General features: G+C 42.6%; 1 protein-coding gene across 1 annotated transcript in view; it reads right to left on the reverse strand.

The window, feature by feature from the left end:
- U2SURP (U2 snRNP associated SURP domain containing) overlaps nt 1-26,070 on the reverse strand; it is a 776,636-nt gene extending 750,566 nt beyond the window's left edge. Inside the window, exons 1-2 of the mRNA XM_085633584.1 lie at nt 25,840-26,070; nt 22,778-22,856 (exon numbers count right to left, since the gene is read on the reverse strand). The gene's annotated coding sequence lies outside the window, so the exon portion shown is untranslated. The remainder of the gene's footprint in view (nt 1-22,777; nt 22,857-25,839) is intronic.
- Between the last annotated feature and the right edge of the window lie 884 nt (nt 26,071-26,954).

A 26,954-nucleotide genomic window follows, 5' to 3' on the forward strand; every position in this document is an offset into this window, starting at 1 on the left:
ATGTGCAAATGCATGTCATTGACATGAATCATGGATGGTTGCACCCGTACTGCAGCACATCATTATATTCCAGCAAGACAGCCATGTGGGGTGAGAGGAAAACCCTCTCAACCAACAGCATGGTGGACATTTTTCCACCCTGCTCAATGCAGCATCATGGGATTAAACACTATGGCACTACTAGGTGAGAGGACCACCCCCCCCCCCTCGCCCCCCCGCCAAGAGACAACAGAAGTTTCCAAGGAAGAACACAACTTCTGGTAACTGGAGAGATCAACATAGGGGCAGAGCGCCTCTCAGTAGTGCTTAATAAAGCTCCTTTTAGCTTTTCTACTGTTGATCACAAAAGCTTTGGTTACTGCGGATCTGTCAAGCTAGAAATAAAAAGCACATTTCTGAATGGAAACCATAGGAAAGGTATTATGCAAGCACAAAAGTATTTCAAAACGACAATGAACTGATACACTTAAAGTGGAGCTTTGGGGCAATGTTGATGGCCAAAGAGACAGGAAAATATACACTTTGGGACTTATTGGTGCAGAAGGTTGGATCATGAATCTAAGAAAACCTTAATCGTTTGTGTGTGCAAAATTCCAGGATAAGACTTTATTAGCTTATATTTCTAGACTACACGTAACCATCAGTGACTGCATTCTAAAGTAGAATTTGCTTTAATAAATGTGTTTAGCTAGATGGCTTCAAGTCCATTAAAAACAATTTGTACTGGTTATAGAGCACTTCACAGTATTCAAAATATGCGACTTTAGTTTGAGCAAATGGCAATTATTTCTGAGGAATACGATCATTTGATTCATTTCAGAGCGAGAGCGCAAGGCGTTATCTCCATATCATGTTATCAGTCTACCATTGCTGCCAAGACCACGTTGTATAATGGGGCTTGTATTCTCCCCTTGTATGTAACGATCTAAACATGGGTCCAAAATTCCCAACCTCTGAAATGCGGACTGCTACACAGCAAGGGCTAATTGACGGTGGGGTTCACAGCAGCTGCGCAGTGCTAAAAATTACCAATTGTGTTTGCATGGACAATTTCTTTCAACAGATGCAGCAGTCCCACCCACCAGCGCAACATACACTAACAAGCACCACATGCGTTTTGTAGATAACTGTTTACGATTGGTTTAATCACTGTTTTCCCAAAGGAATCACTTAAACACCCCAGCTGGCTTTGTTTTGTTGCGTTATAGAGTAGAGGCAAATTTAATGGCTACTTTCTTTCTAGTAAAACAGTAGCTATGAATAAGCATTTTTGTATTTTTATTTTGACACAGCTGTTCGGCAGAACCTCTCACAGCAAATAGTTGATCATTCTCCCCCATAATTCATTTAGTGGTAATCCATTAAATGCATTTTAAAGGTACTATTTTCACAACGATCCGCCATGGGCTAGAAGTCAATCTGCTTCACAGTGTGAAAAAGAGCAGCAGGTTCGGTATTTAACAATGTGTTCAGCAGCTAGGAAGGGGTAGGTAACGTGGCCCCAGAAACAAACGCTGTAAAAGCCAAAGGGTCTGTTGTGGGCTGCCAGACTTTAAAATTCATCAAGGCTTGCTTTGTTTCGTAATGGTCTTTGAAAACTTATTGTTTGATAAGCTGTGGAGCCTTCTTCAGTATTAAAAAAAAAAATTGGGTAAAAAGCAAACATGTTGTGGTCTCTAAAAGAACAAATTGCCAAAGCAATCCGCAGCACTGAAAGGAACTACTTCATGTGTGGATAAGCAGCTTATTATAAAAGGGCAGAATGTCGTCACTCACAGTGAGGTTAGGCAATGGCTGAAGTGGGCTGGTTCACTTCACCTGCTCTAGTGGCCAGAAGTAACAAGCACTGGCAAAGCCAGTACATCTTAGACACGAGAGATCCATTGGCTTTGTAATTTGTTTTTTAATTATGTTACATGGTATGGGCGGTCATGATAGGGTATGGCTTGGCATGGCCTGGCTTGTTGTGGTATAGTATGTATTGGTTTGTTATTTGATGGTATAAATTGTCAATGTATAGTACGGCATGGTTTGGTATGGAATGGCTTGTTATTGTATAGTGTGGTAAGGCACGGTATGATCAGTTATTGTCTTGTATGGTATGGCAAGTAATTGTATATTAATTATGGTATGGTCCATCATTGCATAGTATGGTATGAACCATCATTGAATAGTATAAACTGGTACGGTATGACTTCTCATAGTTTAGTATAGTAGGCCTGGTACAGCCCGTCATGTATGGCATGCTAGGTCACTGTATACAGTGATATGGTCGGTCACTGTACAGTATGGTATGGGCTGTCATTTTATAGCATAGTATGGTATGGTATTATAGGGTATGGTATGGTCTGCCATTGTTTAACATGGCATGAATTGTCACTGTATGGTATGGCCTGTCACTGTATAGTACGATATGGCCTGTAATGAAACTGTAGAGTATGCTATGTTATTGCACAAACTGTACTCTGTCGCTTCAGTGTTAGTGCGGAAAAGAGGCACAGCAGAGAAGAACATGCAGTCGCACAAACTGCTTTAATAAAATGGTAAAATTGCACTTTAAATAGAAAGAAAATGCTGAAAAGTGAGTAGATACATCGATGCCCTGGAGAATATAAAAGCAGTGTTGTAGTAAAGATTTTATTTGTATAATGAAACAAGCATTTGCAATGCAATAGGTCTCGCATTATTAAAGTTGGAGGTATTGGCATTGCAAAATAATGCAACACCAATAGTTCAAACGTTTGAGACCTATTGCATTGGAAATGCTTGTTTATTATATTTCTCTCATTCCAAGATGGCCACCACATTACCGGTTTATTCAACATGACTGAATGTGATGGTCACTTTGGAACTAGGTAAGTGTAATAAAAATACAAAAATAGTTTTTTAAGTTGGCAAACCGACGGAATTGGCTTTGCCAATGCTTGATCAGCAATTGTACAATCATTTGCTAAGTCAATAGCAGTGGCTGCCAGAGCATCTACAGGTGTAAGCATATTGGGAAGGCAAAAGGAGACAAAAAGCGAAGCAGAGAGACAAACAGCGGGGATGGGGATGAAAACGGGGATCAAGCATTCAAAAGAGAGGAGGCGTGTGGCTGCAGCGCAGAAACACGTGTGAGAGAGCTCATTGGCTTAGGAAAAAGAGCTAAAGCTGACAAACAGGGAAGAGAGGGACAAGGGGAATCATAGAAGGCATTGCACACACATTCAATGCTAATATGTAAATGCTGTATAAAATGTATGAAAGAAGCATTGACAAAGCCAATAGGTTTGGCTTGCTTTTTGTTTTTTGACTAAAATATTTAAATAAAAGCCTACTGCAATTAAAAAAACAAAATGAAAACATTATTGGCTACTGTGTCATGATTGAGTATTTTTGAGATGTAAAAAAGTCCCTCATGCATTGTAATTTACGCAATCGTTAGAAGGTGGAATGATATACATAACAGACCATAACAATGAGGTGAGAGAAAAATATGCCTATGAGAAGAGTCACAGACCACTCTATGTATATTTTAAAGAATTTGTAACAATAGGTCTGCTACCAACTATGCTGTCAAGCCAGACCTAAAAACTATTCCCATGATGTCAGCCATGGAAGGATACAATTCATCCACTCAAAAAACATATAAAAGCAGCAATGCTCCAAGAGGGAGGACAAACGTGAGAATAGGGAGAAAAGCCATCAAAGCGGGAGTAGAGAATTGAATAAGATAAGAAAGTCATACAATCATGAGCGATGACCGAGTCAAATCCCACTCAAAGTATATATTAAGATTTTGAATAAAATGCCATCTGCAACAGACAGCTGAAGCTGTCTCGAGTAAGACTTAAAAAATATGTGCTAAGATAGCTCAATTGGTTGAGTGTACTTTGCAATGCTTTATGTGTGATCTGTGGATCATTGCAGCAGCATGTCAACATCATCACGATGGCTGAAACATAAAACAATAACACCTAGGTTTCCGAGAGCTTTTGGGTGCTTAAACCTTTTTCCCCCCAAAAAAGTGATGAACCGTGATCATGAGCCAAAATATAATGAGTTCTAGGCGGCACTACTCAGTCATTGATCATACCAAGATCGATCAAGTAAGTACCACGGAGATGGATATCAACAATATTTCTTACTTAAGCACCAAAAGTAAAATCAGTGAGTAGTGTGTGCTAAATGCATGGTCTATATTCTAATTGCTGTATATTGCCCCAACAACCTTTGGCCTGCTTCATATGAAACACAAATATTTCACCTGAGTAATGTATATTTAAAAAAAATATAAAAGAAAGCTAAAAGCAGGGAGTGAAAGAAAAAATATGCCTCGTTTAAGAATAATGGCTTATTCAAGTGTTAAATGACAGGTAGTTTATAGCTGTAATATCTACTTTTAAGTTCACAGTAAAATGAACCATTTGCGTAATTGTTAAAAATGCAGTTCGGTTTCATTTTATTACAGGTGGAATTAGCCAACCCTGAAATTGTATAGTGACGCCGAGAAATAATTAAGAGTGGCTGTAATAACTTGCACAGATGTACGTACGGAGTGGAAGCCTGGAGCCTCCGTGCACGCTCCGAAAATAGGCGGCAGGTCCGACTGCTTTTACATACCGCAGCAGCGGGGCGTAGAGCACACAGTGTCTATTTATTCAAGAGCAGGACTGCCTAAGGCCATTGTGGCAGGATGGCTTCGTTGGCCTGTTGTCGATGAACGGGAGAGTATCTGTCGCTCCAGCTCCAAGCACCGTGAAATCCACCGCGGGATTATCAGCGAATCCTGAGCCCTATGTCACTGGCAAAATATGCAAAAGTCTAAAAATTGAACTGGAATTTCACCCCTGCAGGGAGCGCGCGCACTCACACACTCTCCACACGGGGCCCCACCAGACAGGGAGCACAAGACTGCGAGAAAAAAAAAACGTCAGTGAAAGCGATCGCGAAAGCGGACGCTATTGTGTAAAAAAACCAAAACACAGCAAGCCATCTGGTTTCCATTATCGCGCCTGTGTCTGGGCATGATAATTTGAAACCCCATGGCCTATTGCGTGCTCTGTTTGAAAAAAAACACACAATCAAAGACCAATAGCGGAAGCCAAAAGGAAAAGCACACGCACAAGCGTGTGAGATTCCAGGCTCTGTTTTCTAACCCCGGACAAAAGGACTCTCGCTGCGCGAGCAGTGCTACGCACTGCATCGCTAGGCGCGAGACCTAAAAAGCGCTTTTAAATAATAAAAAAGTCAGGCACTGCAGTATTGCCCGAGAGTTTTGGCTACAATGTCAAAGTGCCTCAATCCTAGCATGAGGAATGGAAAGACACTAGTAAAGACATTAATCAGTACTTTGTACATGCTCTATCAAAGAAAAAGATACTAAGAGAAAAAGTGAAACCAGCACACACTGACCAATGAGAAGCAAGAAAATATGAGACACTATGAGGTCAACAAATGGTAAGTAATATGCAGGCTCCAAGTCACCTTTAAGTTAACAAAAGATCTCGCAAGTGACAGAGTGTGTGCTGTCTCAGGCGAGACCTAAATATTTTGAATGACAAAAAGCAAACCAATGGATGAAGAGGGCGGACTGAAAGCCCCTATAACTATTATACATATTAGTTTAGTAAAACCTAAAGTCTTGGCTAATGCCAGAGCACAAAAAAAGTAGGAGAGGGGCAAGCATACTGGGGTGAATAAAGAGAATACACTTTTTTTTATTTTTAGAAAGAAGTGAAAATAGTCATACAAAAGTACACTACAAAAGTAAAAATAGGTTCTGTACATTTTTTTTTTTTTTAAGTAATAGGATGTTAAGAGGGAGGAGAATCTAAAATGAAGGATTCAATAGAACTCTTTCACAACAGATCGTTAACTGAGAAAACGTTTAGAATATAGTTAAGGACTTAAAGTTGTTTGGTTGTTCAGTGCGAAAATGCTAAGCTCGAATACTTTCATGAGTCAAAAAGATTTGGAATGAATCGTGCAAATTAATGCTAAAAAAGAAAGCACTCAAGGATATGTGAATGATCACGGTAAACAACACTTACCCCAAGTCTACATTGAACATCCTGTGTTCGGAAGGCGAGTAGTGTAAAATCATAGTTCATGAGCATAATGACAAATATTTGTCTTTCTAAAGTGGATCTACAAAAAAATAACAAAGATGAAAATACATGTCCCATAAACATGCAGTAAAGAAGATACCGGATGTTTGTGTAGATCAGGCAGAAGTCTGATAGCAGGAGCAGCAGGTTTCACACACAAGCACTCTTTATTCAAAACTTTCCTGAGACACCTACTCCCCTCAGCAAATGTTCCCTCAGTCCCCAACAAATAAACACACATCAAAAAGCCAACCAGGAGTAGCCAATGGCTCAGTGGTAGGTAATAAGACCTCTAATCGAGAGAACAGTACTAAGAAAAAAAGTCAACAAATTCAAGCTCTTCATCCTCAATTTGCAGGACAGTGCTTCAGAGAGACACAAAAGCAAAGACAGTGCCATAAAACCAAGGAATGAGCATAAATGTCTTAAACACCACTCCATTTCAACAGAAAACAACTCATCAATGACTATGAGAAATATTCGATGAAAAAGATGCCATTTCACCAAAAACACACATCTGCAAAGAGCAAACACTTACTGACACTGATAGAATACATATGAGATGAAGACTATCTCCGTGGAACGACACCTGGTGGCCGACCTAACTCGCCCCCACACCGACAGACCACACACGCAACCTTGGCATCATCCTGGACAGAAAACTCACCTTGAAAGACCAGATCAATCGCAAACTCCTCCTCGGTCTGCTTCCACATTCTCCGAAAGTTCTTCAGATTCACCGTCAGCTCTAAGAAATCCATCACTCAAGCCCTAGTCACCAGCCGGCTGGACTACAGCATGAAGCTTATGAAGAGACTCCAGACAATACAGAACTCAACTGCCAGACTCATCCTTCCCAGATGGACCCACATCACCCACATCTCAGGAACCTCCACTGGCTTCCCGTCCAGAAAATATGTCAGTTAAGGATGCTGACCCAAGCATACAAAGCCCCCATGACTAAGGACCAGCATACATCAACCACCACCTGAACTTCCACCAACCCTCCAGACACCTTCGCTCCCCAAGCCTCACTCTCGCACAAACTCCTGGCACCCGCCGAAGCCATAGTGGAGGCCATTCCTTCTACCTTACCTCCAAATCCTGGAACGGCCTTCCTATCCACCTCCGAATGCCATTCCTTGCGGAGTTCAGGAAGGGACTCAAGACATGGCTTTTCGACTGAGCCCCACAAAACCAGCGCCTAGATACACCTGCGGGTGGGTATTCGCGCTTTACAAATCTGAGTAAAGGCATCTCTTAAAAGACATTGCTAAAGACATCGACCAACCCTTAAAATGAGAAACACTATCAATCTAGTTTCATATACACTGACAGTTTTATAATAAATTAAACAAAATTTGTTCGCATCTTTGGGCTTCAGCAGGTACCAGTTACAGACCAACACAGAAAACGCTACTCTGTACGCAGTCTGTATTTTCTTTTTAGCAGGTTCTGGGACACAGCTAAATATTTCTTTAACCAGGTTCAAAAGCAGAGCTCATAAACACATCAGCTATCAAGAACATGAAAACTACCACGACTTACATTCTCAAAAGAGACAGCTTTCTTTTAACGTCAATATAAAAATAATATAATTAAGAGAATCCCACCATGAACAGCAAATGTTATCAAGATTCTCCCACTCCTATATTTAAGAGGAGTCTTGTGGTTCTAGGCCTTCTGCACTCCTAGACGTCTCACTGCTATCTGGGAAATTATTTTAATGTGACAACAAAGTAAACAAATGGGCTATAAGCCTGTGACAACAGTGGAATGGAAGGTATCCAATGGGTGCACTGGAAAATCTCCAGACATTACTCATACACTTTACAGCACGTGTTTCACCCATATTATACAAAAGAGTAATTAATACCAATAAATAGAAAACAAACAAACAACCAACAAGTACAATTCATAGACTACAAGCAAGTTAACCCCTTCGATGCTGCGCAGATTCCGCCGCTGTGCTGACGGAATCTTGCGCGGGCGTGGTCATGACGGAATGGTTCCGTCATGAGCACAGCTCAACCGTGGGTCATGACGGAACCATTCCGTCATGAGCACCGAAGGGGTTAATGTACTGGAACTACAGAGCAAAGTCAAACAATATTTTAAACAGGGTCAACACCAGTTGAAGCTAAAAATGACAGCTTGGTGTCCCCAGATTTAGCACAATCAGAAATGTGAGTATGTGTGTCTATTGATATGTTCACAATTCAAGAGCATAATGTGCTGTGAAAATAGCCTAAAATGACTTATCTACAACATCACAATCGACAGACCTGTAAACCAAAAATAGCTTTAAATGTAGACACTCTTCTCACAACCAGTTATTCACTACCATGAGTACTGGTTTGCACTTCATAAGGATTTAAATACTCGTGCACATGTTAGATGCTAACAGTGGCTTGCAAGATCTGTAAGAATAGCATCAAGTATTTAACAGAATCAATACTGACAAAGCCAACAGGTCTTACCTTTGAAAGGCTTTTAACCCCTTCTTTGCCCCGCCCTTTCCCCGCCCTGTGTCGGGCGTTACATTAGCGGGCGGGGTCCATGACGAGATAGTCTCGTCATGGGCATAGAAGAGGTTAATGAGTTGTTGCCTTTGCCAGCATTTGTTGCAAATGCTGAACAGCTCCAGCAATTATTTTTTTTTTTAAAGTCAAAATGGCCCTCCCCAGCATGATGATGTTTACATTACAAAATGGCCAACGCTCATCTTGAATTTAATATTAAATGTGCACAAATGTTTATTAGAGACAGAGGAGAAGACGAGCAGCAAGACGAGCAGCAAATTGCAGTGCCCATGACTTTCTAAAATATAAATAAATCTCGAAATGGTGACAGAATAGTGGAGCTAGAGTTGGGGTCTAGAAAGAACAAGTATTGGCAACGCCAATTAGGCTCACCTATGCAAGACACATTGCATTTACTGTTATGTTTTAGCCGTGTTGTACACCAGCGTGGCTGCTGTTCAGCATGGCTAAAGGTTAGTGGGGGTAAAAGAGACGCAGAGTGGAGTGGCATAAAATCGAGTGGAGTGGAGTGTCATGGAATGCTGTGGAATTTTGTGGAGTGCCATGGAGGGAGTAGGGTTACAGAGTGAAAGGATGTAGAGTGGAGTGGAGTGGAATAGAGTTTTGTAGAGTTGAGTGGCATAACATGTCCTGGTGTGGGGTAGAGGGTGTTGCGTAAAGTGGCGTAGTGCTAAGTCGATTGTCAGGATGGAATATTGTAGGAGAGTGGAATGGTATAGTGGGGCAGTGTTGAAGATTGCATGGCAAAGAGTGGATTAGTGGAGAAGTGTGCCAGAGAACAGAGTGGAGTTAAGTGGCAGGGAGCTGCGCAGGGTAAAGTAGTGTTGCAAAATGGCACAGAGTGAAGTAGAATGTCAGAGTGGAGTAGAGTTTAATGGAGTAGAGCATCAGAGTAGAGCGTCAGAGTGGGGTATCGTAGTGTGTAGTAGATTGGCGTGATGTACAGTGGTGCAGAGTGCATTGGTTTTGTGTAGAGTGCATTGACGTAGAGTGCGGGGACATAAAGTGGTTCAGGGTAAAGTGGAGTGGTGCAGGTAGAGTGCACATGTGTAGAGTGGTGCAGAGTGCAGTGGCGCAGAATAGAGTGGTGTGGAGTTAAGCCAAGTGCAGTGGCATAGAGTGCATTGGCATTGAGTGAGGTAGAGTGGGATAGAGTAAAGTGATGCAGATGCATAGAGTACAGTAGTGCAGAGTACAATAGACTGGCATAGAGGGAAGTGATGTAGAGCGTAATGGTGTAAAGTGGCAGAGCGCAGCAGTGCAGAGTAGAGTGGCATGGAGTTCAGTGGCACAGAATGCAGTCTTGCAGAGTAGAGTGCAAGGTTGTAGAGTGCAGTGGCTGAAAGTACAGTGAGGCAGAGAAGACATGCGTAGAGTGCATTGGTTTTGAGTAAAGTGGTGTTAAGCGTATTAGTGTAGAGTGCAGTGGTTCAGAGTAGAGTGACGTAGTGGGCACTAGTGTAGAGTGGCGTAAAGGGCAGTGGAGCAGAGTAGCGTGAGTAGTGGTGTGGAGCAGAGTAGCGTGTGTAGTGGTGTGGAATCAGTGCCAGAAAGTGCAGTTTTGCAGAACAGAGGGTCGCAGAGAGGCACATAGTGCAGTGGCAAAGAGCAGAAGAGAGTGGTATTGAGTGCAGTGACAGGGCGCAATAGTGTAGAGTGCCGCAGAGTGCAGTGGGGCATATTAGAGTGACACCGAATACAGTGGCGAAGAGTGCACTCTTGCACAGTAGAGTGGAGCAGAGTGCATTGATTTGGAGTAAAGTGGTGTTTACAGCATTGGTGTAGAGTGTAGTGGTTTAGAGTGCAGTGGTTTAGAGTAGAGTGGCGAAGAGTGCACTCTTGCAGAGTAAAGTGGAGCAGAGTGCATTGATTTGGAGTAAAGTGGTGTTTACTGCATTGGTGTAGAGTGCAGTGGTTTAGAGTAGAGTGGCGTAGAGTGCAGTGGTGCAGAGTAGAGTGGCACAGAGGGCAGTGGTTTAGAGTGGCACAGAGGGCAGTGGCATAGAGAGGTGATGAGTGCCTCAGCGTAGAGTGCAGTCACGTAGAGTTCAGTGACAGAGAGTGCAGTCTTGCAGAGTAGACGTTGGTAGAGTGGCATACAGTGCCTTGGCATGGAGTGCAGTGGTGCAGAGCTGCGTATAGCGCAGTGGTGTAGAGTACAATAGAAGAGTGAAGTGGCGTAAAATGTTGCACAGTAAAGTATAGTGGTGTAGAGTGCAGTGTAGACTGACGCAGAATGTATTGGTTTTGAGAAGATTGGTGCAGAATGCATTAGTTTTGAGTAGAGTGGCAAAGAATGCATTGGGTTTGAGAAGACTGGCATATAATATATTGGCTTTGACTAGACGGGCATAGAATGCATTGGCTTTCAGTAGATTGGCAGAGAATGCATTGGTTTTTAGTAAAGTGGCGCAGAGTGGAGAGGATTGGAGTGGCATGGAGTAGAAAGGGGCAGAGTGCAGTGGCACTGAATTCAGTGGCGTAGACTAGTTTGTTTCAGAGTGGAGTGGAGCACAGTAGAATACAGTTGCGTCGAGTGGATTGGCGCAGAGTGGATTTGCATAGAGTGCACTAGCAGAGTGCTGTGGTGTAGAGCGCAGAGTTGTAGAGTGGCAGAGTGCAGTGGCGAAGACTGCAGTGGTACGTTGTAGAGAAGTGTAGGGTAGAGAGAACTGGAAAAGAATAGGGGGTGTCGAGTGGAGCGGTACAGAGTACAATGCAGTGACAAAGTGTGGGGTGGCATAGTGTGGAGTGGCATAGTGTGGAGTGGTGAAGAGTAAAGTGGAATATGCATTGTGTGGTAGCACACTACCATTACACACATCTTCAGTTGAAATGATCATTGCATTTGCACAGACATACAGTTTTACTGATAAAAGTATACAGCGCACAAGCGATAATGTGTGGAAATGCCATCACCCAGTGTACTGATTTGTTTCCACCACACTTCAGAAATACCCAATATGTGCTTCATTGGAGCTTTCTAATTCTGATATATTCTGAAATACCTGCACAGTTCATTTAAAGACATTTAAATGTTGTTGTATGCTAGGAAAAAAAATATAACATCCCTTCCTCAAGCCCTCCTTCAATAGCCATCATGATTGTCACATAAATCCTCTCACTTTAAAGTCAGCGAAAGAAAATTAAACACCAATCTCCCTGGAAGACAGAGCCTGACATCAGACCTCTGTCTTTGAATGCACATCAAATGTGACAAGATAAGAACACGGTTTAAAGGCCTGTTCACAGAATTACCAGTACTGGTGTAAGAATACAGTAAATAGGGTTTGGGCAAGGGAAGTGCTAAACTCAAGCTGGACAGCTTAAAACAAAGCCACCAAATAAGCAAGCAAATGAGTTACAAACCACAAAGGCAATGTTAAGCAATAGGCGGAATGCATTCCCAGGGAAACTTTTTGAATGCTCCAAAGATTATGCTAGCAAAGCAGAAACAAATGCAAAGTAAGGTGGGGAAATGCATGGGAAGCAAGAGTCTAGTATGTGGGGGCGGGCTACATGGAGAGCTCAAGAATGGTGGTGGGGTGGGTGGAAGAATAGCACACATGGGAGAGAGCAAGAAAGCAATGCCAACTAAAGGAGTGCTGGTAGGAGAAGAAAAAAAGAATTAGCTCTCGGATGTCAGCCATGAAAGGATACAAGTCATGTAATCAAAAGGATTGTAAATAAACTATGCTTCAGGGGTTGCCAAACACAAGAAGAGGTAGTTAAGCCAGTGAATAATAAGCAAGCAACTGACAAGATAACCAAACAATGATAGTAAATGGGATGACCCCAAGTCCACTTTAGATATTGGTATGTACAATAAGATCTTAAACAAATGGCTAAAGCCGACTGTGGCCAAGACCTTAAAATGTAAATAAAACCTATGCTAGCACAAAAGAAACACTTGCAACGCTATTATTCTAAAGCAACCAACCTTACAGTAATAAGGTAATAGCATCTGGACAATATGCCGCCTATGCTATGAACATTACCAATAATGGAAGATCTGTGAGACCTTTCCACTGTGCCCTGGGGTATTTAGTGGTTAGTGGATGAGAATCATGTGTGTGTACTGCCTTGTCTTAGTGGTGTGAAAGTTCCACCAATGATCCTGTCCTACAGTTTGATAATCCAGATATTCTACTTAGGAACTTGACTAAGTCTTGTGGCACAACAGCAAAGTGTCTATCAAGATGTCAGACTTGTCCACAAGCCTGACCAGACTAAATTGCAACCCAGAGCGAGTGGATTGCCAACGAAGTAAAGAACATCGGCTCACAAGGATGCGGAGAGAGCAGTGTTTATCCTACATCCCATGACATGAAGCCAGAGCTAAAATTATGTTTTAACAAAAGTCCATGTAGGAAAGATGTCCTTTAACAGAAAGACGCTTTCCACGTTGTGCTTTAAATCTCAAAGACCTCCAGAGTAGAGGGCCCAGAGTGAAATCAGTTTGAACTGGTCACAATAGGAACATGGATTGCTGTAGCAAGAGGTTCAATAGAAAGCCATTATTGCTAGGCAAGAGCCAGCACAGCAGGAATAGTGGAGGGAGTAAATTTACCAGAGCATATGAAATCAACAATAAAGGTGGACAAAATGAAGACTGGTTTAATGGAAGATGTCTGAGAACCGGGAATACAGACTGTCCTATTCCAAAAAGAATAAGGACAATCTTCAGACAACCCATGATCTTGAGCACACATGAACACAATGACCTACCATTGCCTTATCCTAGTGTGAATCACACACAGATAGGAAAGGGGTTGCAGTTATTGGACGATCCCATCAGCAGGGCTAGGACTTGCTAACAATACATAAAATGAGCAGCACCATCAGTGCAGTAACAAATTGTGAAAGTCACTGGAGGAAAAACAATAAGTCAGAAAAAAAAAAAAAGGACACGACCGGAAGACACAATTTTACTAAGACATGCCCTCCCCTCTCTACCCCCCCCCCCACCCCAAAATCAGTGTCCTTTTCCTTTTCATATATTCTATAATTTACATGGAATAATTATCTGAACTAAGAGTTCTCCAGTTAGGGCGCCAACACCATTTAAGATTATCTCCTGCCCCGCAAGACATCAGAAAATCTAAAGTTTGTAATAAAAAAAAATGTTTATTCCAGTAACAACATTTATTGTGCTCATTTTTAAAAATTATCCTCACAGCATTAGTTAGGTCATTGTACTTTGTGAACGCAAAACATGCTGGTTGTTTTATCCATCTACAGCATATCTTCCCCTGACGCACTTGTAGAGAATCTATGAGCACCAACCTGATAGTCCTTAATTTAAAGATCAAAATGCGGAACAAACCTCATTCAGAGTCTAGAATCCAAGCAAGCTATGGCCCTTGTTAACCATAATAGTCTTTAATCAGGAGGATGTGTGCTGCCTTATTGAACCTGCACACATCGCAGACTGTGAAAGCATTACTTTCGCTATTACTCTTTCCCCCCACAACCACGTTTTCCGGGATCTGTTGTACAGACAGACCTCCTGGGAACTTCATCCACTCTATGCTAGAAGTAACTGCATAACTGGCCAGTACCAGAGCTAATTTTGCTGTGCTAGGAGATTTTAATCTCCATTTGGAAGACTCAGAAAATACTCCAGTATCGGGTCTGCTACAGGATATGATGGGGATTCAAATGTCCCAAAGGGTGGAAGGACCCAGCCATGAGAAAGGTCATTTACTTGAACGGGTCTTTTATTCAAATCATTAATTGACGGTCTATGACCCAATACCGGTTAAGTGGACTAATCACCCCCATCCCCCCCCTCCCCCCCCCCCCACCAAACTTCTTTGGTTTCCCGGAGAGAGCAAGCCTAGTTCAAACTTCCTCTGGAAACAGGTAATGGGAAATTCTAAACCTTCCCTCGGGTCAGATTGGACCCAGGCTAATGATAGAATACCTCAGTGGCTAGAGGCTTCATTGGATGTGGTGGCCTCGATAAAGACTCACACTAGGAACGTTGAAAATAAATTCCTGCACCTTCAAAAAACAAGTCTCCATTGAAACTCCGAAGCAGATGCGGCGATACTGCCCACGCTCACTGAAGTAATGCGATCGTGCATTCTCCAACAGCTGGCACACAGCACCCAACAGGACTTTCTGCCATAAAGCAAACAGAATTGATCCCGCTGGTGTCAGCAACCCCCAAAGTCCAGATGTTGAGCGCTTCTGCGCCTATAATGAACCGTCGACTCTCTGCCACCTTAGAATTGTAAAAAAGGTGTGATATATTATCAAGACAGCAGTGCATTATTTGTTTGTCCTGAAGATGATGCCCTATATTTAATGTGGCATCGAAACGTCGTCGACACCCAAACACCCTATGCACTAGACTCAAGCTATAACACATTGTGCAATGGTGTTAAATGATTAATTTGTGTCTGTCTATACGGAAAACAACTGTACAGACCCATTTTGGCTTGCCTTTTGGCCAATTCTGTGTTCATTGTTCTGTCTTGTGTTCTGTTGGTCACGGCTGTGCCCACTTGTCATTTGAATGTTTTATTTGATACTACTTTTGAAAAATACTATGAAAATAAATTCTTGTCCGGCTGGACAAAAGACATACATTCTATTCTAAGTGTATGGTTATCTATCACACTGTATTCCTCCTGAATAGGGACCACTGTTCTCTATAACCTTCAAAAAACAAAGCATGTCCGTAAAAAAGCAGAAAGAGTTTGGAGAAGAGATTATGGGGACACCGCTAAACAGAAATACTAAGACATCACCGCTAAACGAAACATAGCACAGCGGTGGGGTTCGGATCAATCCCCAACGCCTCAGCAGTGGTGTCAAGATATGGACTACATAATGGTGGCGGAGAAATCTGTCTACGCCCACAGAGGATGCCTTAAAAAATGGACGAGAATTTGGGGCAAATAGAACCATTATCGGGGCGACATCTGCGAACCTCCGCCACAAGAGAATATATCGGACGATAGTGACTAATCTAAACACATGGAAGATTCAAGACCGGCTGCGTTGGACTATACCCAGAGGATGCGGTCGGGATTGATAGAATGAGTGCTCTACAATGTGAAATTAAGCCATGTTTAACGGGTGCCCAGATTATTAATGTATGCCACTGATTATCAAGCACTGTATTGTAAATCTGTCGATGTGAGTCATCATTCAATAATTTGTTTTGTTTTTTTTTGTTTTGTTTTTTAAAAGACATCACCAGAGTCTATCCCTCTGAGATCGAAAAAGCTAAGCAGCTTACTTCAAGGAGAAAATTAATGCCGCTTCCAATGTCCTGCGCAAACTGTTTCGGGTAGTAAACCATCTTCTACTGCCTCTAGAAAATTTTGAAAATCTATGATACATTTCAAGCACCCCCCCCATTAGGAGACTGTTGAATCCTCCGAAATAGTTTAGTCCTCAGTTCATCTAATCTGAGTGCATTTCCTGCTTTAACACTCAAATGCCTCTCAGACATTATCCGTATAATGCAATTGGGCTCTCCGAGGGATGAAGCTTCACCTCGTATCCTGGCTAAAGGAGCAGAGGTGATTCTGCCAACCCTGCTCGAACTGGATAATCTTTCATTATACTCTGGCCCTGTATCGATGGCGTGGAAACATACCATGGTGAAGGCACTTTTGATAATGCCTAATCTAGACCCGCTGGATCTTGCAAATTATTGTACAATTTCTCTCTTGCCAGGGATAAGCACAATTCCGTAAAGACATACCAATGAGTCATTCTCTGAATTTCTAGAAAAGCATGACATTTTGCATCCTTCACAGAATGGATTCTGTATGTACCGTGGTACTCGGGTAGCTTTGCTAGCAGTGACTGAAGAAGCAAAAAGCTACTCGATCAGGAAGGTTCAGTGGCAATCATCCTCCTTGATCTTAGCTCAGATTTTGATACTGTAGACCACAATTTTCTTGTGAGGAGACTACTGAATGCCGGTACTGTGGGAATTGCTCTTGCCTGGTTGGAGTTCTTCCTGGAGGATAGGACTTTCCAGATTTTTGAGGGGAACTGTACTTCAGAGCATCCATCTCTAAAATGCAGATAACCACAACGCTCCTCATTAAGCCCAACCCTTTTCACTGTACATTTGAGACCTCTTGCAAATATCGTCCTCCCTTCCAGGATTTCGATAATATATGTGGATGACACACAATTGGTCTTCTCACTTAGACAGAAGGCTTTCAGGCCCCTCTTTAGGCTTCTGTTTGGAAAAGGTCACAAACTGAATGAGAAGCTCTCGTCTTAAACGGATTGGAGACAAAAGGGAGCTTATGCTTTTGAGCAATAACCCAGATACTCTCTCATATTTGAGGTGGCCAAGGTCTCTAGGTTCTATTCCATCATCTAAACCTGCCATTAAGAGCCTAGTGATGTGGCTTGAGGAGTCTTTTAAATAATACTCAAGCAGTCAAACTAGCCGCTATTGTATGGTAAGGATATAGTGCAAAATTCTTCCCCTCCTTCCTCCCACTGCAAAGAGAATTGTGGTCCAGGCGCTTAGCCTTTCCCCCCTGGATTACAGCAATTCCCTGTATTTGGAGCACCTAAAGTCACAATCAAAATATTTCAGTAGAAAATTCCACAGCATGTTTACTGTATAATTCACCAAGACATCAACATGTGCATCAAGCCCTGTGTCTCCTCTATCGGCTGCGGTAGCGGAGAGGATTAAATTTAAATCCCTCGGCATCGCACACAAGGCACTCCTTCACAAAAAAACAGCGATCTCACGAATACTGCTCCCCTATTATAAACCTGGAAGATCGCTGCATTCCCCCAATGCCTTTTTTTGGCGAAGATCCTTCTGATTAAGAGAGCAAAATCAGGAGGCTATCTTTTTCATTCAATGCAGTAAAACTGTGGAACACCCCTCCCCTCTCTCCGAGTAGTGGCAAAATGAGCTTCCCTTCCGTAAGGTACTAAAATCCTGGATGCTTTAAAGTGCATTCTTGTAAATCCCTCTTCTGGTGCCGCACTGGCAGCGCTGCAAGGCCTACAGGTAGCAATGCGCTATATAAGCGCGCTCGACTAGAATAGAATCACACAAACAACTTAAAAGGAGAAGAGAATTCAATTTTATCTAAGGGGTGCTTCAGTTTGCTTTTGTATAATTACTTATATAAAAATTAATTTGTCAAGTGGTACGTGAAAAAATGTCAGAAGAATAAATCTGTAACGGGATTCCAAGATTAAATCTTGCAGTCAGTAAATAATCTAATGGTATGAATCGGGTGAGGATACTTTGATGGAGAATTACAAGTTTTATACAAGAACAAGCAGAGTCAACTTAGACAACTGTACAATGTGTACTTTTGTATGCCTGAATTAGTGACTAGATTTTGTAAACCAAATACCGAGACAGTCCATTAACATAGGCATAGGACTGCATCAACTAACAGGCAAAGAAGGACTTAATTGACAGCGCAGACCAACATAGGAAAGACCAACAATAGGCACTACAGGGAATTAAATTTAACTTTTACACTCCGTATTATCTGTGCTAACTAGATTGCTTTCTCATAAGGACCATTAATTGGCTCTGCACCAAAATTCATGAAAACGTGCCTCCCTTTGTATTGTTTGCCCTCTCCGACAGCCAGGGCATCGTAAAACTTGCAATGAAATTTCACAAAGAAACAGGGCTGCCCCAGCAAATCCAGGATGCCAGGTCACACTAACTATGAGGTCTTCACTTACTGCCATAGATGTACTACACTGGCACATCCCAACGTCCTATGAGACAGACTATATGTTAGCAAGGCAGACAAAAGCAATGTTTTAGAGCTTGTATCATTTTATTAAACTTTACCGAGCTAAAGGAAGACATTACAGAGGTCTCAAGTTGCCTTATGAATAGATAATTGAGCCTGTTTGCATTCTGGGACTTTTAGTCCTGCACCTATAAAGGTAAAAACAGATCTGAAAGTGACAAAACCAAATGAAACCAAGACTTGAGAAAAAGTGAAAATGTGACTACGTCATAACATGGAGATATGCGGAAGGATCCATAAAAATATATATTTGCCTTTGCTATATTTTGAAACCCAAAATAAAACATACGCGACCTCTTTCTAAAACGTGAGATTGCGGTAAAGTTGTGCCCGAGTCTCACAATCCAAAGGAATAGTGCAAACTGTTTTTATTTTTATTAAATAACCTCTCTCCTTTATTTTCAGATGTTGTGAAGAACTACAGCTCAGGAGTTTGTCAACTGAGGGTCTTCTTAGATTCTGATGTGCTCCTCCTTACATCCTGCTTCAGTGAGGCTCTGCAGCACACACAGCAGGAGAGTATTTAAACCCAATGTTTATTTTGCGGATTTGTACAGCGCATAGCTGCCCCAGCGACGGGGCATCCCAGCGTTACCTAGGTGTAAGTGACTGGAGACGGTCCAGAAAAGAAATGAGAGTTATGCTGGGAAGAGCTAGGTCTTTATGGCTTTACGGAACGCCAGGTGGTTCTGGAGTCCTCTAATAGAAGAGGGAAGAGAGTTCCAAAATTTGGCCACCAAAACCTTAAAAGAGCGACCACCAGCTCGGGCTCTTTGAACTCGGGGGATACAAGCCAGCCCTTGGTCAGTTGAACACAGGAGTCAACTCGGAACATACGGCACTAGCATGTTAGCTAGAACCAGAGGTGCTTGTTGGGTCAAGATTTTATGAGCGACACAGAGTGTCTTGAACTGAACTCTTCTATCTACTGGTAGCCAGTGTAGCTTAGGTAAAAGCTTAGACACTGAACATGATTTCGGGAGTGCCAACAGAGTCCAAGCTGCTGCATTTTGTATTCTTTGAAGGCGTTGAATACAGGATTTGTTTGCACCTAAATATAAGGAATTGCCATAATCTAGCATGGATGGAATTGTTGCCTGTAGGATGGTCTAACGAATATTAGGGTAAAAAAAAAAACAAGCAAAGGTTTTAACCCTCTCAGAAGCCCAAAACAAGTCCTTGCGACCGACTTGGATTGAGTGTCAAAGGAGAGACTTCTATCAATCCAAAATCCCAGGTTCTTAACAGCCTCCTTTGGTAAGAGTGCAGGTTTTAATTTGTCTGGCCACCATTGCTCTGACCACATATCGCTATCTCTCCCAAGCAAAAGTATTTCTGACTTGCTTGCGTTTATCTGCAAGCAGTTTGCGGTCATCCAGTCAGCGATCACCAGCATATCCTCCTTAAATTTGACTAGGTTATTTTTGCATTTCTAAGAAAGAGCGATAACTAGTTGGGTGTCATTGGCCTAGGATACAATGACAACCCTCTGCTTCTAGCTGCTACTGCCAGGGGTTGTACATAGATATCAAAGAGCATGGGGCTCAGTATCGGACCCTGTGGCACACTGTGTCTGATGGCATACTCCTGGGAGTGGAAAGGTGGCACAGTGACCTGGGAGGTTCTACCCTCCAAGAAAGATCGAAACCAGGCTAAAGCCAGACCCCCAATCCCTATCTCCTGTAGCCTGCGTAGTAATAACTCATGGGATACAGTGTCAAAAGCGGCACTTAAATCAAGAAGAATTAAGGCCTTGGAATTTCTCTCGTCTAGGCTGCTGCAGATTTCCTAGATCACCGCCATCAGAGGAGATTCGGTGCTGTGGTGGGATCTGAAGCCGTTTTGCGAGGCATCCAGAATTTAATTTTGCTCTACAAACTCTGTAAGAATAGTATTTACATGAGATTCCGTGGCTTTAGCCAGGGAAGGAAGCTCAGAGATGGGGTGGTAATTACCCGGTTCAGATGGTTTCTTTAAAAGAGGAGTTTCTTTAGCATGCTTCCAGGCTGATGGAAAGGATGCTGAGGACAGAGACAGATTAATCAGTTCCCTGGCCACTGGTAAAATGATGTTGTAAAATTGACAAAACTGAGCTGGTCTCAAAGAGTCAACTGAAGAGCCAGATTTGATTTTCAGGCAAAGGGACTCAGTGAGGGATAGTTGAGGAAAGGAACACAATGTATTGTTTTCCAGAATAGGTCCACTATCCTCAGCTAAGAATTAACAGTGATCAAAGGGAAGCTTCTGTAAATTTTCTCCACCTAGTGCACAAAATATCCAGCCAATTCGTCACATTGAGTGTTTGAGGCGATGGGTGAATCACCTTTCGGGCTGGAACATTTCATGACCTTAGGAAAGGAGAAAATCGTTTTAGGGGGATTATTACTCTCCAAGATTTTATTAGCGATGGCTCTCCGGACCAGTTTATGTTGTGTCTTAATTGATTTGCGGTATTTATTTTTGGCTTCTGTATTGTAAGTGCGCCTCCAGGCCCGCTCCAGTTGTTTACAATTTTTTGCTTTACTCAAGGATTCATTAAACTAAGGATTGGATTGTCCTCTTTTGTTTTTCGAGCTAGGTTGAGCAGGAATACAGCTGTCCAGAACTTGGGTCAGCCAATCCTGAAACAGCATATTAGCTGATTCTATATTGGATGCTACCTGAGGTGTATGGCTTAGCAGTAAATCCGAGACTTTGTTAATATCTAATTTATGCCAGGGTTGTTTTAATACCGCCAATGAACAATTCTGTGCTGGCTTACCTTGCCAGCAAATAGAGAAAGGGACAAGGAAGTGATCTGTCCATGCCATGGGAATCGGGGACACAGCTGTTATGGAGCTTACGTTGGAAAATATAGGGTCCAATAAATGACCTGCTACATGTGTACTGTTAGAGACACATTGGGCAGGCCTCTAGATCAGCAAACAAATTAGCAATGCCTGTCTTGCAGTTATCTTCTAAATGTAAATTGAGATCTCCTAAAATGGTAAAATTTGCTGCTTTACTGGCGAGTAGAGTGACCTTGTTTGCTAATTCTTCTCTAAAGACTTTAGATGGCCCTCGTGGACGATAAATGAGCAAGCCAGAGACAGTGAAATTGTGGTTTAGGGTAATTTTAAAGAGTGCGCTTTCGCACTCAGGAATGTCCTCCTTCAAGCTGCATGAATAAAGCTCCTTATGGATTAATGCAATGCCACCACCTCTATTGCCGGTTCTATTAAGTTGATTCATAATGTAACCTTGGGGAAGTGCCAACCATGATTCCGCAACGGAATCCTGCGTCAGCCAAGTCTCAGTCAAGAATAATGCATCAGGAGACTCTTCTGTTAATAAATCAAAGATCTCAGCATGGTATTTAGCCAAGGACCGACAGTTCAGGATAAGAAACCTGAACTTGGTTGAGTCAGGGGGAGAAATGCCTCTCCCAACTAGCTTACTTTGAAAAGGACATTGTTTACACTTAAAAGAGACAGTCAGTGGAGACCAGGTATGTTTAATGCAGGTAGAACATTTAGTATTAAAAATGACAAGAGCTCCGAGCATGAATAGTAAAGTGTATCTTTTATGGGTCGGGCGGAGTGTCTGGCATCTGGCAGCAGCCAGGCGCGGACGGGTGCAGACGGGCTTGCATTAGGCGCGCCCGCTGCGCTCGTCCACTGCCGGCGTGTTTAAAATAGACAGTGGGCAACAACAGGCTCATCCCGTCTGGCGTCTGATTGACCCAAGGTAGCCCAATCAGCGCTAAACACCCTGCGGGATGCGGAAGTCAGCTAATACAAAGTGCAATGTGCAGAACCAAATTACTCGACACGTTTTAAAAAACAAAAGGTTTCACCCAACACGTTTTTAAAAAAACAATTAAAATGTTTCAGCAGGTCTGTCAGTGTCCCAGCAGCGCTATTTCCCTCCCAGAACTCCAGCACAAGTACCTAGTATGTAATGTAAAACAGTTTACATCTAATGTGCATGCTTAGTTACGCCCCACTCCTCAAAACCGGGACATAAGTCAGTTTTAATAGAAATTGTTGGAAATACAGGACGGACCACACACAAAAAAAACTGAACTGTCCTGGGAAATCCGGAACGCCTGATCAGCCTACCCTGAATGCACACTCAGGTGATCGTCTACAGAAGGAGTTGCTCGGAAATAACGCTGCCTCTAGTATGAGGATTCACGCCAAAAGCAATATGACAGCGAGGCGGCAGGGTGCAATTGTATCCAGAGGTATTTACTAACGACATAAGAAACTGCTTCAAAATTAACAGCAGGGCTGCCAGAGATAGGCACAGAATATTTATATGCAATATATCTGAAAGCTGATACCTTGCATGAGAGACAACAAGCTATGGCAAAACTTACTTTAATGCAAAATTCCAATTCAGTGAAGCGTTGTGCTGAAGTGGGTTGGCAAGATTTCTTATGGCTTCTTTGTTGCAGCCTAAAAAGAGCATAGCCCATTGTTAACTTCCAAGTATATATTCTTTAAGCCACATACAACCGATCTAAAGCATTCCATTGGAAACAATACGATCAAATGGATTAGACCCAAATCTCCTTCAAAACATTGCCACCGTGTGAACAGAATAGTCTATCCACTATCTGAGCCTGAAAAGCCTTCTTTACACTAAACCCAAGTACATTTTTGCATGTTGGCCTCTTTACTGTTCTGTGTTGATTCAATGATTAATCATGTAATAATTATTAGTTACATGGCACACTACTGGTCGCCTGATATCTAGGAACTGATAACAGGTGTTGATAACAAACGGAGAGGTGCACAGTAGGAAAATGTGTAGTCCAAATAAGCATCCCATATATATCATCCAAAAAAGATGTTTATTCTTTCACTTCTTATACCCATCTCATGGCAGCAGGGAGACTTATTAAGGTACCCACTGGAAAACTCTATTTCATATATTTTGATCTTAAAACTCTGGAAGATGATATTATTCATATAAGTTCACTATAAAACCTTATGACTTGGATGGAATCTTATACAGTTGGCAGGTTCATAAACAGACATATTAGCACTCTACTATATTAGGCCCTGATGAAATTCTAAATTTATTTGGAACGAAACGTTCGCAGGATGTTGTTATAATTTGGATATAAAAAGAGAAAAAATAAACTTTTTGGGGATGATATATATGGAATGTTTATTTGGACTACAAATTTTCCTAATGTGCATACCTCCATACCTTCATCTTTGTAATCTGCTGAACAGTGGTACTGAACAACAGCAGGGACCGGATGAGTAGTGCACGGGACTATACTATTTTGTTTATACTGTGATATAGGTGCGGTAATTTCAGTACGCTGTAGTGGTTGTATCCTACTGATAACAGATGTTATCAACCACCTCAAAGGCTCTCACTTTACTAACATTAGAAAAAGGAACAGCTGAGTGGACCAGCAGGGAAATGGACCCGTGTCTTATAGATCTGTACAATGGCTGATTAATTACTGAGCCATTTAGAGGCTTAAAATTATTCAAAGATTAAAGCAAGAGGCTTATAATGAATCAAAGATCAAAGCAAAAGACAAATTTAGATTTAACTGATAAAAGGGGTGTGACTCAACATACACCAGCAGGGATTCCTTCTCTAAACTACAATAAACGGTGATCAAATCTGGCAGTTCCGTTTAAATTCATTGGGCTAGATATCAACTGGTGCAGGAGTGTTAATGTTTTTCGTTACCTCTCAAATGCAGTACTGTGCGCAAAGTCTGAGAGAACCAATGGAAATAACGTTGCTTTAAATAACACCTACAACTGTTCACTCCCGTCCCCCATGGGGACAAAACCACCTGCAAAGACATGTTACCCATTTTTGCACCATTCAAGAACCACATGGAGTGCTAGGGCATAATCAAGGTAGACCTCAAAACTATATTATATAATTATGTGAGGGACACGGTGTTGGGAAAAGTGTAATTTCTTCCTTCCGTTTACCCCGGTGCAGTGACATTAACAGGCCGGTTGTAACAATTCCAAAGAGAATAAGCACTAGGCCACAATTGATCAGGTGTTGTGGCTGACAACAATTAGACTACAAAATGGACTGGGGAGTCAAAGTTAACCAGGCAGATATAACTAACCCTCCCCCCCTGCCCCCCCATGTAATGTCATACCTTACAGTAAAACACAAGTGTGCTCAGTTTTTAGTAATTTTCAGAATGCACTCAGTGGGTGGGATTTTTGGGACTGTTTTGTGTTACTGATTACTGGTGCACACTCCGCTCTGGTTACCTGCAAACCCAATGAGTAAACGTGCACATACTTTGGAGCCTATAGAGTAATACATGCATTATATTTTCCTGCAGCAAGTAATGATATGCCCGGATTTGGGTTGGTGTTTTGTTCTTCACAGCTTTTTGCGATGATTAACGGTGTAAAAGCTAAATGGAGTTATTCTGGCAGTTCTCTAACCACTCCTCGGCATTTCCCTCGCCAACCGGTACAGCCAGGGCCGCCATGATTAAGTGATTATGCAGATTTGGCATTTCCCAGATTACTGATTTACAGCATTTTCTATATAATCCACCTGCCGCATAATTTCAAAAAAGTTTCTATCGCACACTCTGATCAAACGTTACAGATAAAAGTTCACCGCCACATGTAGCGTTGCGCAGTGACAGACCCTTTGCACATATATATTGGTCGCCGATCAATTGTTGAGTGATGCAGTCAGGTATCAAAGATGCACCAGTGATATAAAAAAAACGTTGTTGAGACAGTATTAGCACGTGTTAAGTGGTCAACAGAGCAAAACAATACTGCCCAAACTGTGCTGTATGATGTATACAAGTGATCCTCGGTATAATACACCCACATGCTTCAGAATGTCTAGAGTTCGGGTATTTGAATCCCCTAACCAGAACAAGGACCACAGAGGAAGGGCGTAATTAATGTCAGTCAATGAACTTGCTTCAAAGGTATGTTTGCTGCAGGGCCTCGGGAGCCTTGCAGTTAACATCTGAGGGGGGTCTCTGTAACCCCTCGTCCTCATTTGGAGCGCGTACCAATTACTTGCATTTTCCCCACAAATAGCCCATTACCCAAGGATGTCAATGGTCACCAGCTCTACGCACGTTCGTGAACCTCGGATACAGCGTTCAACTATACAGACTTTAATGGAAACCCCGTCCCCAAACACCTGACAGCAGCTTCCTGGAGGCTCATATGGCTGGACTTTACCCTGCTCTCGTAAACCCGAGCAACCACTAAACCCCTTTCCAATCTGTGCTAGGAACAGAGACAAGGATGGTCAGTTAAGTCCCAATCAAGAGCGACAGACCAATGAGTAAGGGGACAGCCGAGGCCCTGTACCCTCGGAGCGGGGAGGAGTGGGACCCGTAGGCTGGAAGACCATGCCTGCGGAGCGGTTAGCTGTCCTACTCCGTAGGCACGTCGCACTCACCGAATTCGTAGCGGACGCAAGCCCGTGGCAAGGGGTTGCTTAGACGGGAAAAGGATCCCCCGGACGGGACGTCGCGGAGCCGGCCTGTGCCCTGCGCAATGCGCATACAAGGGGGCACCCTGCAGCAGCACAGGCTAGGGGCCTAGGCCCGGAAAGCGGCGGTGCTCCGGAGCTGCGGGTCCAGGAGGGAGGGCCGTAGGTGGCGACACGCTCATGACGCTCTACGGGCCGGGTGGCTCCACGCTGTAAATCGCGTCACTGGCGCTGCTGCCCGTAGTATAGTCAATGGACGGAACTGCTGTCTGGAGTACATTTGCCCTCTGTCTCTGAAGGCATCCTTGTCACTTTGGGACTCTAGGTGTATTTATTTATGCGTTTCTTATTAGCGCGAACTTCACCCTAAGCTGTTAGCAGGGGCATAGGAGACACTAAAATTCTGGGGGGGACAGGGACAACCTTGTGCACTTTCCAGTGACCCTATACAAATCACCGCCCGTTAAACAAATACAATCGCATAGTTTCGAAGTGAAATATTGAGAAAAGCAGGCATGTAGTCACAGTTTGCATGTATGCTTTATTGTTATTTACATTCATATAGTAATGAGACCAAATGTTTTAAAAAAACATATATATGAATTTTGCATCTTAACGCACAAAGCAAACAAAGGCCGCTGACTTAGGGTGGGGGCGTCGTGTTTGCAAGTGCATTAGGGTTTGAAAAGTACCTGCTGCTGCATTCCTGGTCTCCAGCAATTTTCAGGCAACAATAAAAATGTGAAGATAAGTTTGGTGCTAATGTTCTTTTTTTGAGAGAGATCGAAGGCTTGTCTAGTGAAAGTTTTAATTCAATAGGTCAGTGAGTTACTGCTTTTGTCTGAGATATTCTTTTGGTATTTGAAGTTTATAAGTTAAAATCCTAACATTGAACAGTGAGCTAGTAACCGTCATCAAAGAGCTGCATAAAAGCTTCAATGTATAGATTAGAACGTTATGGTTTTTCCCCAGTCTTTCCCTATCCTAATGTTGGAAAATGGGTTCATTAGGATAGAAATCAATTCTGATTATTGAAGAGAACCCCCCAACCATGGTGTTATGTTTTACATTCTGAGTTTGTG

Source organism: Triturus cristatus, chromosome 11 (genome assembly GCF_964204655.1).
Source record: "Triturus cristatus chromosome 11, aTriCri1.1, whole genome shotgun sequence".
NCBI classification, from domain to species: domain Eukaryota; kingdom Metazoa; phylum Chordata; class Amphibia; order Caudata; family Salamandridae; genus Triturus; species Triturus cristatus.